Genomic DNA, 12,608 nt, shown 5'->3' with positions numbered 1-12,608 from the left:
TAGATAAATAGGTACCGCTCTGGTGGGAAGGTAAACGGCGTTTCCGTGCGCTGCTCTGGTTCGCCAGAAGTGGCTTAGTCATGCTGGCCACATGACCCGGAAGCTGTATGCCGGCTCCCTCGGCCAATAAAGCAAGATGAGCGCCGCAACCCCAGAGTTGGTCACGACTGGATCTAATGGTCAGGGGTCCCTTTACCTTTAAGGTTCACAAACACGTGGTGGTATCCCTACACCAGGGGTCAGCAAACCTTTTCAGCAGGGGGCCGGTCCACTGTCCCTCAGACCTTGTGGGGGGCCGGACTATATTTTTTGGGGAAAATATGAGTGAATTCCTATGCCCCACAAATAACCCAGAGATGCATTTTAAATACAGTGGACGCTCGGGTTGCGAACATGATCCATGCGGGATGCACGTTCGCAACCCACAGCGTTCGCAACCCATGGGTTGCTATTTGCCGCTTCTGCGCATGTGCAAAGCGCGATTTAGCGCTTCTGCTCATGTGTGACCCCCGAAACCCAGAAGTAACCCATTCCGGTAATTCCGCGTTTTGGCAGGTCTGTAACCCCCCCCCAAAAAAACCCAAACCTGAAGCGTCTGTAACCCAAGGTACGACTGTAAAAGGACACATTCTACTCATGTAAAAACATGCTGATTCCTGGACCATCCAGGGGCCGGATTTAGAAGGTGATTGGGCTGGATCCAGCCCCCAGGCCTTAGTTTACCTACCCATGCCCTACACAGTCACCCATAGGTGAGGTCTTGAACAATCTGGCACTGGCAGGGTCTGGGTGGATCCCTTTCAGATCAGGCCTCTGGATGGTTTCCAGTTCAAATCTCTCTCAAGTCAACATTTGATCGCTCATTGGATTGTGCGAAATGCACCCGCTTGAGGCAGCACAGTGCCTTGGGAGCTTTTCACTTTTAAGAAATGTGTGTGTGTGTGTGTGTGTGTGTGTGCGCGCGTGCTGGACATCCTGCTTGGACTGGCACAGCGACTCAAGAGGTGTTGCTCTCTCTCCAAGGCCCCACCTCTCCGCTCAGCCCCCAGGGGAGTGATGTTCTGTTTCCAGGCGCTCACTGCAAAGGTCAGCACCAGCCAGCAAGGAAGATTAATTTTAATTTAACAGCATGCAGACAACTCAGCAGGAGGAGGAGGAGCAGTGGGGCAGGCGGGTGGCACTCTGACACTTGGGTGCCTTTTTAATGGGGCAGGCGATGGGGGATGCTCGGAGGTGGGGCTGCTTTCATGCCGAGAGTGATTGGAGCAGGAGAGCTGGTTAATGTTGTGAGCTTCATATCAGGAATGGGAGTCTTCCCTGTGCATTCGGCAGCTGCATCATCTTGGTAAGTTTTGGGAGGCTTCTTTTTCTTCTTCTTCTGTTCAAATTTGCTAACAGCTCAGTGTGCTGTATTCATTGGAAGTTACCATAGTTCATAGAATCATATTTCTATGATTCCTTGATCTGCTTTGTATGCACAGTGCCCACCTTCAAACCCTGGCCTCTCCAGGCAATACTGAAAAAGATTCCCACTCTCTGAACACCCCCCCATAGCTGTCAACTTTTCCCTTTTCTTGCGAGGAATCCTATTTGGAATAAGAGAATTTCCCTTAAAAAAAGGGAAACGTTGACAGCTATGCACCCCCTCCCCCCGAGCTGCTTCCAGTCAGTGTAGACATGAATGGGCTAAGTGAACCGAAGGTCTGACTCTGTATAGGGTGGCTTCCAATTTATTTGTTTAATACATTTAGGCTGCAGTCCTAAGGGGTGTGGGGAAAGGCAAGGCATGAAGGTATCTGTGAACTACCTTATCCAAACCTAAAGGTGTCTGAAATACTTTCGCTGGTGAGGACAGAGGAGCCCTTGTGTGACTCTCACTCCCTTTTATGGCTTAGAGTTTGCCTCCCATTAGGACCAGTTGAGAGGGTCAAACTGGAAAGTTTGATATGAGGGTATGTCAGGTGCATAGCTGTCAAGAGTCCCTTATTTGGAGATACAGTCCCTTATCCCAGCGCCATGTCCCGCTTTCCCTTATTGATGGATGTCCCTTAAATTCCCCGGGTTTCATAGGAAGCAGCTCCTCTCCCTCCCTCCCTGCCAGCCAGGGAGGAGGGAGGCTCCAACTGTGTTGCTTGGCTGCCTGGCCCGCCCCCCCCCGGCCTCCTCTCACCAGCCTTGGCCCCCGGGAACCCCTTCCCGCCGGGACTGGTGGGAGCCTCGAGCCCTTCCCCCACCATCCTCCTTGCGGCCGCCGAACTGAGCGTCTCTGCCTGGGGCCTCCCCTCTGCCCGTCACCGCCACTCCCGCTCCTGCTAGGCCGTACTGCGGCTGTGCCGCCAAAGGACCCAAATGAGATGGGCAGCCTGGCATGGTCTATGAATTGATGAGGAGCCTTGAGAGGAGAGTGAGGGCAACCATAGAGAAAGCAGTTCAGAGAGAGGAGGGAGAGGAGGAGGCGGAGGCGCGGGCAGGTGTTCCAAGGGCTACAAGTGAAGGACCGCAAGCGCTTCTCCCATAGATTTGTAGTGGTAGACTAGCATAGATGGTCTCATCTGTGGGTTTACTTCAGGCGCTATTCCCCCCCCTTCTTCCCGCCCCACCTGATGGAATTGAGAGCTGCAGATGGAGCACGAGAGAAAAGATACAGAACTGCAGCAGCATCTTCGTAGCTTGGACTTCGTTTTGCGTGAAAAGTGGTTGCTTCTTGTAGTTATTTAATTGCAGTGTTTCATCGGCTGGTGTCTTGAGCAGCAACCTCTGGAAACGAAGGGCTAAAAACTGGCGCTGCTCTCCAAAATTATCTGGTCCCTTTTAACTGGTTGACTAAAATCCCTTATTTTGGCTGCTGGTCCCTTATTTTCAAGGCTGCTGGTCCCTTATTTTCAAATCTGTAATTTGACAGCTATGGTCAGGTGGAGGAGGTAGTTTTGGATCCAAGCTGTTTCCGAATCTTTCCCCCTGAAAACTGCCCCAATAAGCACAGCCCTTTTGACCTGGGCGTTCTCTGTCCAGGGCACCAAAGGTTGCTGTGTGGGCAGGGATCAGGGGCGCCGAATTGGCCCCCACATTGTGGGTGCCCAACTTTGGCTCACACCATGCCATAATGATGTAATGATGGCGCAACTGGACCGGGGCATCCAGCTCTGTGAGATGTGCACCGTTGCCATGACAAGCTGCCCACCACAGCCTCCCACCACCTTACCTCTGGCATCCAGCCCCAGTTGCTGAGGCTGTGAGCATCGCTCTGCAGCCACGGCAGGCCTTGCACAGAGGCAGGGGCCACTGTGGGAGGGGGCAGTGGGTGGTGGCAGAGAGCAGAGGCCAGGCACCCATGGGCACCCACAGCAAAAACAATTGTGCATGCCTGGGTTTTAGTTATTTCATAGAATTGTGGAGTTGGAAGGGTTCCTGAGGATCGTCTAGTCCAAGCCCTTGCAATGGAGGAATATGCAGCTGTCCCATCCAAGGATCAAAAAGTCAACCTTGGCATTATCAGCCCCACGCTCTAACCAACGGAGCTACCTATTCATTGATTTGTTTACTGGCAGCTGTTTTTATAAACAAAGATGCCTAGAGTTGTGTTTATAGGTTTCATCTACAAAAGAAATCACACCTGTTTTAAAATAAATTGGAGGACAGGGTGGCCTTGCTGAAGAAAAGTAAAGTGATCAATGAAGTTATCCGTGTGTGTGTGTGTGTTTAAATAACCTTTATGCCTTGATGTTTTAAAAGATCTTTGATTAATAAAGTATTAGCCTGGGTCCTCACAGCTTGCTCATTAATGAAAGGGCAAACTGCGAGATTTCATCCCTAGGTGTGCGGTTGTGAATACAGGAATGAGGAAATGTCACACGGGGACACTTGTGTTTTATCAAGGCCAAAACTGGGGACTTTGGGGCTGCCATATCTGGATCCAGATTTGGATTGTGTGTGGGGATGGTGTGTTCTGCATCCCAGGGGCCCTGAGGTCAGGGTCTGGTTTATCATGACGGACAACCCAAACACATCTGGAATGCTACATCTGGCTTGGTGTGGGGAGTGACCAATTGCACAAGCTTGACTTGTGCAGGGGTGTGTGTTTGCTTTCCAAAAGGCTGAATAAAGTCATCAAGAGGCACTGTAGAGTCAGTTGTTGTTAGCCTGCAGTGAGGCGGCTGTAAAGGAAAGTAACTTTTTTTCTGAAAAGATCTTACTGTCTTTTCTCTCAAGCATCTGAAAAGGCTGTAAGTGGACACAGGGCATCACGTGCACACCCTCCAACATTTATGAAAATAGAGTAATAATAATAATAATAATAATAATAATAATAATAATAATAATAATAATTTTACTATGTATACCCTGCCCATTTGACTGGGTTGCCCCGGCCACTCTGGGTGCCCTCCAACATATATGAAAACATAATAAAACATTAAACATTTTTTTTAAAAAAACTTCCCTATGCAGGGCTGCCTTCAGATGGCCTGGGGGTCAGATAAGTCTATAGCCTCCAATATTTCTCCGATGAAAATAGGGATGTCCTTTAAGAAATATCTGAAAAATAAATGTAACCTAAATACAGTAGTAGCCTTTGAGTGATTTCTGTAACTAATATAGAAAAATTCCCTCCTGGGCAACTTTCCAGGGGCCATAGGCCAGAGAGGTGGATGAAGCCAGAGGCAAAAGTGGTTGGAGAAACAGGTGCTAATTTTACCTGATCTCCCTGTAGACCTAGAGATGTGACGATAGACCGCTCTGCCTCCTTTCTTTTAGCAAATGTTTTGTGCCACTGGGGAAGTGGTAATTCTGTATTGATTTGTTTTGGATGTTTGTATGTGATGCCAATAAAAGGTTTGATGATGATAATTTTACCTTTGCAGGGCAAGCTACCGTATTTTTTGCAACATAACACTCACTTTTTTCCTCCTAAAAAGTAAGGGGAAATGTCTGTGCATGTTATGGAGGGAATGCCTACAGGTGGCATGCCTACGGATTTTCCTCCTCTAAAAACTACATGCGTGTTATGGTCGGGTGCGTGTTATAGAGTGAAAAATACGGTACTTTCTAAACACCCTCCCCCTTTCCTCCACCCAGGTCATCCAAAGGGCCGTATCAGAGTTCAAGGACACATTCTGGCCATAGCTGTCAACCTTCCCTTTTTTTGCAGGAAATTCCCTTATTCCAGAGCCATTTCCCTCTGCTATCCCAGATTGTTAGATATCCCATAGACTGTCCCCGGGACAGGTGAGGCTGCTGATCCCTTATTTTTGAGGCTGCTGATCTCTTATTTTCAAATCTGAAAGTTGACAGCTATGATTCTGGCCAGGCAAAAAGAGGGTGTGGAGCTGAGGGGTGTGGCCTCAGAAGTGTCCTGAGGGCCACATAAAGAGGCCCAGAGGGACCCATTTGGCCCCAGGTTCCCCATCCCTGCCAGGAGACATCATGGGAAGACTTTTCTGTCCAAAGAGGTGACCCAAGATGGTGCTGGCCTATAGGAATAATAGAACTGTGGAGTTAGAAGGGACCCTGAGTGCAATCTAGCCCAACCCACCTGCAAAGCAGGAATTTCGGCTAAAGCATCTGTGGCGTTTGCCCTCCTAGGTGTGTGACATCATACTGGGTTCATAAGGAAAAGGTTAACTAATTGTAAAATGACTAACCAATGGGAACCCAAGAGAAGGAAGTTAGAGTTAGGGTGGTTGAGAAGACAGTCTGGAGTTAGAAGAGACAGAGAGGATAAGTCTGTGGTTGTGAGAGAGTGAGAGAATTTGTTAAGCGAAGTCAGTCAAAGAGTTGAGATAATCAGTCAGAAGGTATTAGGAAGGTATAGGCTGGTAAAGAAACTAAAGTTAAGATACCGACAGGAATATTATCTGAGAAACCATAAACTTGTTAATGTTTGTAAAATAAACTTGTTTATTTGGTTCAATTTTAACAACTGTCTGGACTCAGTGTTTTACCCGAGAGTAATGGGTTGGTGGCAGCAGGGAAGCAAGCACAGTGGTGGCACAGGGATCAATAGACCGTTAAACGTCCAGGGACCCTGTGTGATCGCCACAGCTTCCATGACAGATGGCAACCCAACCTCCACTTAAGCTGCTCTTGCTCTGGTCACACAAAATCATCCAAGCCTCCCCACCCCTTCCTTTTCTCCTTCTCAAATAGGTACTACAGGACAGATATTCCACACCTGCTGGGCTGCATTGCCATGGCAACTGCTGATCTCTCCCCCCCCCCCGCCACTGTTCCTTCGCGCATTGCAATAAGGCAGGCTTGTTGGGAAACAGTTGTGAGAGCCTATCCTTTTAATTGAAGCGTTAACTGTCGGCAAGGAAGGATACGGGGCTTCAATGCACGTACTTGAAACTGACTATTTAATCACGGCTCATGCACGTCTGGCTTTCGTGCCGGCTTCCGCATGTTGATGCCCACGTGTTGGGTGGGTGGAATTTTAATGCATGCGCCTGCAAAGCGGACTTATTTTCAGAGCACACAAGAGTCCTGACACTGTTACCTGCTTTTGCTGACCGTTTCATCAATCCTCTCCAACACACCCATGTAAAAACAGATGCCTTTCCCCCCTTAACCCCTCCCCCAATTGGTGTTAGGGAACAGCTCCTCATAGTGGGGTAGAGGGCAAACTGCAAGGGCAAGCTGTGGATTTCGATGGGTGCTGACCGGCACATAGAATCATAGAATCATAGAGTTGGAAGAGACCAAGGGCCATCGAGTCCAACCCCCTGCCAAGCAGGAAACACCATCAGAGCACTCCTGACATATGGTTGTCAAGCCTCTGCTTAAAGACCTCCAAAGTAGGAGACTCCACCACACTCCTTGGCAGCAAATTCCACTGTCGAACAGCTCTTACTGTCAGGAAGTTCTTCCTAATGTTTAGGTGGAATCTTCTTTCTTGTAGTTTGGATCCATTGCTCTGTGTCCGCTTCTCTGGAGCAGCAGAAAACAACCTTTCTCCCTCCTCTATGTGACATCCTTTTATATATTTGAACATGGCTATCATATCACCCCTTAACCTCCTCTTCTCCAGGCTAAACATGCCCAGCATAACACTGAAGCATAGCTGTCAACCTCCCCCTTTTTTGTGGGAAATTCCCTTATTCCAGCACCGTTTCCCGCTGCTTCCCGCTGCTATCCCGGATTGTTAGATATCCCATAGACTGTCCCCGGGACAGGCGAGGCTGCTGATTCCTTATTTTCAAGGCTGCTGATCCCTTATTTTCAAATCTGAAAGTTGACATCTATGCACTGAAGTGGCCTCCCCTTTCCCTTTCTATGCAGTGCGTAGTTGTAAGTGATTAGAGCGTTGGCCCAGGGACCCAGGAGAATAAGGTTCAGTTCACAGCTCAGGCAAGAAACACACTGGGTCATCTTGGGCCAGCCTAACCTACCTCTCAGGGTTGCAGTGAAGATAAAATTGGGAGGGAGAGTACAATGTATGAGTCGCCTTGAACCTCATGAAGGAAAGGTGTGATACTACTAATGTAATGTAATGTAATGACTAAACATCAGGAAGAACTTTCTGATAGTAAGAGATGTTTGACAGCGGAACAGTCGCCCTCAGGAGGTTGTGGACTCTCCTTCCTTGGAGGTTTTGAAGTAGAGGTTAGATGGCCATCTGTCATGGATGCTTTAGCTTACGTAGATTCCTGCATTGCAGGGGGTTGGACTAGACATCTCTTGGGTCCATTCCAGCTCTACAGTTCTATGATTGTATAATGCAAACAAGCAAACAACTTCAGTATTTTTGGAAATCTTGAATCTGTACATTTCCCACTGTCATTTCCAAATTTGGCTTGCCAGCATGTTATTAATATGGATAATATTTTTTATTTTTTATTTTTAAAAAAACACTTCTAGAACAACTGTCAGATTCAGAGCCAAAGCAGGAACATGGCATTTTTTCACCCTAATAGTCTCAACCACCCTGTGAGGTAGGCTTGGCTGAAAGTCCATGAGTCGCACAAGGTTACATAGTCAGGGAAGTTTTTAATGTGTGACATTTTGATGTATTTTTAATCTTTGTTGGAAGCTGCCCAGAGTGGCTGGGGAAACCCAGTCAGATGGACAGGGTACTACTACTACTACTACTACTAATAATAATAATAATTACATAGTGAGCCTTATGTCTAAGTTGGGATTTTAACCCTGGTATCCCTAGTTCAGCACTCTTAACCACACTGTTTGGTGGTTCTTAAGCCGATTCTTACAATATCTATCAATGTACTGGTAAGGTCACGGGTTGCATAAGCCACATAGCTGACGACTAGTCTAAGTCAGTTCCTTGGTCTGCCTAGCTCAGTATCATTTTATTTGTATTTATTTCATTCATCAACCACTTTCACCTTCCAAGGATCTCAGGGGGATGTACACGGTTCTCTTCCTTCCCATTTCACCCTCGCAACAGCCCTGTGAGGTAGGTCAGGCTAAGAGATGGTGAGTGGAAAGCGCAAGACTGAGTGGTGTTGTGTTTGCCTCTCAGTTATTCCCTGGAAAGCACGATTCCTGGATAGCTTAGTCAGTGGAGCATGAGACTCTCAATCACAGGGTTGTGAGTTCAAGACCTGTGTTAGGCAAAATATTTTGCAGGGGGGTGGGCCAGATGACCCTCGTTGTCCCTTCCAGCTCTATGATTCATTTGCCGCTGAATTGGAACAAGCAGCAATCTGCTGAAAACCTAATTGTCATTTGGTCCAATTCGGCTGTAAACCATGGGCTTTACTGGGGGGAACTAGTGGGACAAGGCCTTACTGGCAGTGGCTGCCCAGGCTTTCAGACAGGGAGCATTCCCAGCCTGATGCCTGAGATGCTGGAGGGTGAACCAGGGAGAAGCATGAGCTCTGTCACTGAGCTATGGCCCTTCTCCAGTTGTGTGTGGCTTAGAATCCATTGCATGTGTTTCTTTAAGCAAGCAGCACAAGGAAAACACACCCATGTACCTTGAAAAGCCATGCTGTCTCTTGAGTCGCTTTCTCGTCATTTCTTTTTTAAAGTTTATTTGGTTTTTACATAATATTATTAACAATCATAACCAATCCAAGTATTAAAGAAACAGAAAATAGTAAAAACAAAACAAAAGTTTCTCCGAACCTTCAGACCTCCCTCCATCCCTCCTTGGGTTCCAATTCAGTCTTTCATTTTAGCATCTTTTACTGTATTCTATCTACTTAAGGGACGTGGGTGGCACTGTGGGTTAAACCACAGAGCCTAGGACTTGCTGATCAGAAGCTCAGCGGATCAAATCCCCGCGACGGGGTGAGCTCCCGTTGCTTGGTCCCTGCTCCTGCCAACCTACCAGTTCGAAAGCACGTCAAAGTGCAAGTAGATAAATAGGTACCGCTCTGGTGGGAAGGTAAACAGCATTTCCGTGCGCTGCTCTGGTTGTGCTAGAAGTGGCTTAGTCATGCTGGCCACATGACTGTACGCCGGCTCCCTCCGCCAATAAAGCGAGATGAGCGCCGCAACCCCAGAGTTGGTCACAACTGGACCTAATGGTCAGGGGTCCCTTTACCTTTACTATACTATCTATTACTTACTCATCATTTCCAAAGTCCATGTCACCTTACAAGATTTCAAGCTGTTTACAGTAGTCTCTCAAATACGTTACAGAGTTATTCCAGTCTTTCACAAGAATTTGGTCTTCCTGATTTCTGATCTTTCCTGTCAGTCTTGCCATTTCGGCATAGTCCATCAATTTGGTCTGCCATTCTTCTCTGGTCGGTACTTTATCTTCTTTCCATCTCTGGGTCTCCTGAGTTGCTTTCAACTCTCTTCATGGCTGTCCAGGCTTTCAGGCAGGGAACATTCCCAGACTGATGCCTGAGAGCCAGTGTGGTGTAGTGGTTAAGAGCGGTAGACTCGTAATCTGGGGAACCGGGTTCGTGTCCCCGCTCCTCCACATGCAGCTGCTGGGTGACCTTGGGCTAGTCACACTTCTCTGAACTCTCTCAGCCCCGCTCACCTCACAGAGTGTTTGTTGTGGGGGAGGAAGGGAAAGGAGAATGTTAGATGCTTTGAGACTCCTTAAGGGGAGTGAAAGGCGGTTTATCTCAACTAGGGCCAGGGCCTTTTCAGTACTGGCCCCGACTTGGTGGAACGCTCTGTCACAAGAGACTAGGGCCCTGCAGGACTTGACATCTTTCCGCAGGGCCTGCAAGACAGAGCTGTTCTGTCTGGCCTTTGGTTTGGACTCAGTCTGACCCTTATGTTTCCCTCCCCTTATGGTTTTGATCTATGGGCTACTTTTAAAATGAGGCTGCATTTTAACCTGTATTTTAAATTGGTTTATTTCCCCTATTATGTTTTTACTGTAATTTTACTGGTGTTAGCCGCCCTGAGCCCAGCTCTGGCTAGGGAGGGCGGGGTATGAATAAATGTATTATTATTATTATTATTATTATTATTATTATTATTATTATTATCCAAACTCCTCCTCCTCCTCCTCTTCTTCTTCACTGCTTGCTCCCAGTGTCAGGTTGCTTTGGGGTTGGTAAATTAAAGCTAAGAATGACAAACTAATCAGATTCTATTAGGGTTGCCTTCCCATTTGACCCATTGCGTTTTAGTGCTATTTCCCCTGGGATGGTTATTATGAGGTTGCGAAGGTGGTTGGGAGCCCGGCATAATTGCATTGGGGAATAGCTGGAGCGAATGACCTTTTCAAAGGCATCAACCTCCATCCTATCTTAGCCCAACACCAGGCAATAGAGAGTAGCTGCCACTTTTCAGCTAGGCATACACTGTGGTCTGGTGGTGGGTAACAAAAAAAGGAAGACGATACATTAGGATAGCTCAGTTGGTAAAGCATGAGCTGCAGCCAAACTTCCAACAGAACTTACTAAATCAGAGGAAGCCAAAGTGGGGCCCCAGAGGTGGAGATGCAGCTGTGGAGTGAAAGGGTTGTGGATATTTCACCCATCCCATTGTAAGAATCTCATGATGTTTTCAGAAAGGAGGCGGCAGAATCTGCTCATTGCTTCCTCCGCTCTTGCCCGACTCTGTGGGAGTCTGAGTGTTATCTGTGTAGAGATAAGATGACTGAATAAGAAACTGTAACACTCATGCAGTCCAGTAGCCTCCGTTAGTCTTTAGGTAAAGGTAAAGGTACCCCTGACCATTAGGTCCAGTCGTGGCAGACTCTGGGGTTGTCATCTCGCTTTATTGGTCGAGGGAGCCAGCGTACAGCTTCCGGATCATGTGGCCAGCATGACTAAGCCGCTTCTGGCGAACCAGAGCAGTGCACGGAAATGCTATTTACCTTCCCGCTGGAGTGGTGCCTGTTTATCTACTTGAACTTTGATGTGCTTTCGAACTGCTAGGTGGGCAGGAGCAGGGACTGAGCAATGGGAGCTCACCCCGTCGCGGGGATTTGAACCGCCGACCTTCTGACCTTCGGCCAGTAAAGCGAGATGAGCATCGCAACCCCAGAGTCAGCCACGACTGGACCTAACGGTCAGGGGTCCCTTTACCTATGCACCTTTGCATAGGTGAAATTTGATAATCACTGGCTGCATCACAAAATTCATATCAGTCCAGATTTTGAAGGAGGGCTGCAATTTGGTTTTGTATTGTTTCAATAAGTTCAGATTTGGTAGATTCATCTTTAAATATAAACTGAATTGAACCCCCCTCCCCCCATCCCTATTCGGTTCAAAGTCTCATGTTTACAGCATGGGAGATCATATACTTTTAAAGATTGCTGCAATAATGGATGTCATCCTTCCCATACCTGGTGTAAACCAGATGTTTAGAACTACAATTCTGTTCTGCTCCACCCAGCATTGACCACTGTTCAGAGATGACTAGAGCTGCAGTCCATAACTTCCACAGGGCACCAGAATCTAACAATGCAATATTATACATAACTATGCATACATAACTATCAAGTTCAGTGCTGCTTACTTGTACTTACTTTAGGTAAATGAGCCTAAAGCCCATTATAAATGTTATGAAATTCTGAATGTTGAACAGTATATTAAACTTAAATAAATAAAAATAAAATAAGTATAAACATTGCCTAGCTAAGCAATGCCTGTTTCTTTGCCATGAGATGGACAGATATGGAAGTTGTTCTCTCAGTTGGAATAAACACATCAGTCTTACCAGGGAATGAACAAACCTGTTGATTTCTCTTCTGCATCACTCTTGCTCATTCTGCCCTTAAGTCTGTTTTGCTCCGTTTCTGCACTACAATGCAATTATTACCCCAAGTACATATTTCAGTAGGGACGCGGGTGGCGCTGTGGGTTAAACCACAGAGCCTAGGACTTGCCGATCAGAAGGTCGGCGGTTCGAATCCCCATGACGGGGTGAGCTCCCGTTGCTCGGTCCCTGCTCCTGCCAACCTAGCAGTTCGAAAGCATGTCAAAGTGCAAGTAGATAAATAGGTACCACTTCGGCGGGAAGGTAAACAGTGTTTCCGTGCGCTGCTCTGGTTTGCCAGAAGCGGCTTAGTCATGCTGTCCACATGACCCGGAAGCTGCACGCCGGCTCCCTCGGCCAATAAAGCGAGATGAGCGCTGCAACCCCAGAGTCGGCCATGACTGGACCTAATGGTCCCTTTACCTTTACATATTTCAATGTATATCTTATCTAAACTGCCAAACTGCATTGCA

At 47.4% G+C, this 12,608-nt stretch overlaps 1 protein-coding gene across 3 annotated transcripts in view; it reads left to right on the top strand.

The window, feature by feature from the left end:
• The window catches only part of RIMBP2 (RIMS binding protein 2), a 209,581-nt gene that overhangs the window by 69,052 nt on the left and 127,921 nt on the right, over window positions 1-12,608 (top strand). The window contains exon 1 of one of the 3 annotated variants that reach the window (XM_081174666.1): window positions 1,330-1,345. The exons of the other annotated variants lie outside the window; for them this stretch is intronic. The gene's annotated coding sequence lies outside the window, so the exon portion shown is untranslated. Of the gene's footprint in view, window positions 1-1,329; window positions 1,346-12,608 lie in introns of those variants that run through there. 3 annotated transcript variants of the gene reach the window in all.

Source organism: Podarcis bocagei (genome assembly GCF_964188305.1).
Source record: "Podarcis bocagei genome assembly, chromosome: 16".
Lineage (NCBI taxonomy): Eukaryota > Metazoa > Chordata > Lepidosauria > Squamata > Lacertidae > Podarcis > Podarcis bocagei.
The sequence above is the reverse complement of the archived record's forward strand: the minus strand, read 5'-3'. Positions and strand labels throughout refer to the sequence as shown.